Source organism: Galeopterus variegatus, unplaced genomic scaffold (assembly GCF_000696425.1).
Source record: "Galeopterus variegatus unplaced genomic scaffold, G_variegatus-3.0.2 Scaffold3369, whole genome shotgun sequence".
Taxonomy (NCBI): Eukaryota; Metazoa; Chordata; class Mammalia; order Dermoptera; family Cynocephalidae; genus Galeopterus; species Galeopterus variegatus.
The window spans coordinates 27594-31120 of record NW_007729480.1 but is presented as its reverse complement, the minus strand read 5'-3'; the positions used below and the strand labels follow the sequence as shown (position 1 = coordinate 31120).

The 3527-nt window shown below is 38.6% G+C and overlaps 1 protein-coding gene across 1 annotated transcript in view; it reads right to left on the bottom strand.

The window, feature by feature from the left end:
• Positions 1-3527, bottom strand: part of ARHGEF26 (Rho guanine nucleotide exchange factor (GEF) 26) — a 126268-nt gene that overhangs the window by 115368 nt on the left and 7373 nt on the right. The gene's annotated exons all lie outside the window — the stretch shown is intronic.

Below are 3527 nucleotides of genomic sequence, written 5' to 3'. Positions count from 1 at the left end.
AGCAACACCGAGGGTTGCAATCCCGTTGCCGGTCCCCGGTCCGGTGTGGGGGCAACACTGAAAGTTGCGATCCGTTGCCGGACACGGAAAAAGACAAAAAAGACAAAAAAAAAAAAAAAAAAAACTATATTTCCTATTAAGACATCTATATACTTTGATAATCAACTGAATGAGGACTAAGCCTGTCCCTATTTTATAAAATTAAGGAATCCAGGTTGTGTTCCTGAGTACAAGAGAACACTTCTACATGGAGAAGCCGTGGGCAGACACACCACTGCTAAACACATTCACGATTAATTCACTTTAATCCGACTATACAAGTCTGTGGCAGCTTAAAGATTCATTATTCTATTGAGGCCCAATTAAATGCCCTCTCACACAGTTCTAATTTTGTTTTTATTCCTAGATGACCACAACACTACAATTAAACTTGTGCCAACACTGTAAATGAGGAATGCCTGTCACCTGTGTGGTTGAACACTGCCTTGCACTGCCCTACCCAGCAGTGTCCAATGAAACTAAAGGAGACATATAAACAAACATGCTCAGACAAATGACACTACTGACTGCAGGCGTAAAGTCCTTACGTAACAACCATAAATTATTGCAAATTGCTTTACTTCAAGAGACTTCGGCATAGGGAATGCTTCTTATAGTCATCTGATAAGGAAAGTTTCATCATCTGACGAGGCAAGCAGGTGTTTGCAAAGAAGATAAGAGATTTTTAGAAAAAAAAATCAACAGTGGTTAAGGCACATGTGCACTCCCCTCCTAAGTAGAAAGTCAAGGTATTTGCCAAACTGAGAACTAACCCACTGCTAGAGAACCCCTTGTTCACTCTGGAATTAAGACCTTACTCCAAGAAAAGTTTTATGTTAAACTGACATATGCCAGGTTAGATGGGAGCTACCCTACTAATTTGATACCTTAAAACTTAAACATGGAAGAATGATGCAAAAAAATGTAAAAAGCAGAAGTCTTCCAAGACCTGCCTGAAACACTGCAGCTCCTCCACGAGGAGGGACCAGGGCACGAGGTCAGACAGAGAAATGGAGCTGCCAATCACTTATGAGAAACATCCCGACACCGTTAACAATCCATGAAGCCTCCTCCCTTCAGGGTCCTAACTGCAACTTGGACATTATGAACAGACAGGCTTCTACAAAGGTAATGGCTGCTTTTTAGTGTTAAAATATCTACATTTCTAAAAACCACAGCTGGTTACATCTTTTTGTTGGATAGAAAACCCATATGGAAAGGACAGAAGAGAACTTCAGGATAGTGATTACCTCTGGGAAAGCAGGAAGGAGAAAAGGACTGGAGAGAAGGGGGTGGTTAGCTGGATCTGTCTAAAATAACAAAGGCTGAATGAAGCAAATATGTTAAAATGTTAACAATTGTTCAATCTGGGTGGTGGGTATACAGAACTCTATTACTTTTACTTATTTTAAAATTTTTCTGTATGTTTGAAGTACTTCATAATAAAAAAAGTAAAGTAATATTTAAGTGAAAAGGTGACACAAAAGGCACAAAGAAAACGCAGGCTGGTGCTTAAGCAATGCTAACTGGCAAAGTCCAATCACGCTGCTTTGATATAATTGAATTGCCAAGCAACACAATAAATACACACAAGCCTCCTGGGAACACTCAAATCCAAGATAATACACACGAAGTTAGAATCTACTTTATAATTTTACATTTCATTACAAGATAGTTCTTTGATATCAATCTTGCCAACAAAAGCACATTGGTACATTTATCCTGTCAAATAAAAATGCATGCCCATATTTGTAGCTGTACTGAAGGATAGGCACTATTATTTAATCACATGTGTATTTGTTCATCTAAATGAAAGCCAAAGTCCAGGAGGTGTAAATATGGCAGCCTGATTTTTAGTGCTAAAGCTAAGTTGGATCAGAGTGATACAAGAGTCCACATTTCTTTTTAGTGTTCAGAGACCAACAGCAGGATTTAGGCCTGTGCTAACGAAAGCAGCTGCTGCTCCAGAGAGAAAACAAAAACTCCCCAGTCGTCTGCTCCTGGATCCCATACCAAATGGTCCATACCAACAACTGAATGACAGATATTTAAAGCTGAAATGATAAAATGGACCTTGATATCAGTTTTTCCAGGTATCTGTTTTGGTATACACATATCATGAAATCATGAGGTAGGGAATAAAGGTGCAAATATACAAGTTCCATGGATAGGTGTTACCCCCTCACCACACACAAAAATCATAAAAATATCACAGGAGTTGCAAACTGTTGGCACAGGAGCCAAGTCTGACCCACGGATATTTTCTTGAACTCACACAACATTTTTTTAAAAACTTGAATTAGGATAACATTCATAAAAGTCTGAATTTCTGTATTCTCCTTTTTAAATATCAGAAGATCTGGCAACACTGAGCCCTCATACTTACCTGGTTTGAGCTAAGTCGTAGCTGTTCTATTTGTATAAGACCTGCTCACTGCAGTCCCCACAACTCCCTACAGCCACACACACCAGCAGCACTTATTCATACTACTTTCTCTGCCACTGTTGGCATAAAACTAAAGGTGGCACACCTTGGAGGTATTAGAAATGAACAGATTCTCCTTAGAACAAAATAAGAGTTTGGTTTCTAGAATTTTGAATTCCAATACAAAGAATTGGAGAGGAGGTAGAGTCTGAACCAGAAGTTGTCCCCCAACATTAACAAACTCATAACCCCATGGTCCTAGTTATTCAGCACCAACATACACAACTTCTTTTCTTACACTGGGGGTTCCCTAAAAATATGAGATTCCTAGCTCTGAACAATGCTTGTTGCAGTTTCAGAGAGAATCACTCTGCTCCTATATTGCTTTTTTTTTTTGGAAGCTGGCCAGCATGGAGCAATACTGCTTACGGACTCATGGAAGTGTACTGGCTTGTTTTTGATGAAATGCTCCCACCACCCAAGCCAGCAATGGGAATTCCTTTCTACTAGTACATGCATCTTATGCTGCACCAAAACTTTTACCAAGTAAATAGTGTCACACTGTGATATTATGTAAGCCAGGAGGAAAAGAAATTATGGCTAAAAAACAGAAAATGTTTAATGTTGAGAGGAGAAATTACTCATCAACACAAACATTAAGTGCCAGACGTATGCACACAAAAGATGCACAAAGGGAGATGGAACGAAATGCCATTCATTAATCAACTTCAAGAAAACATAAATGTGTCTATACCAAATGAAATTTCCAAGGAAGAACTGTAATAAGCTTCCTGTTGTGCATAGATATACACACACACATAAATACACACACATGCATATATATGTGTATACGGCCATAATTATGATAAAGTTCAGTACATATTAAAGTACCACTACATATACACTACCTATAAAAACATAAAAAAGATACTGAGTAGGAAGAGTTTCCAGAGCCCATAGTACATTAGGTTTGGATATTTTTATCAAAACCTAATTTTCCTGATCAGAAGACTCAAAGTTCATGTTCTCATTGGTGCCCGCAGATTTCAAGGAACATTTCACA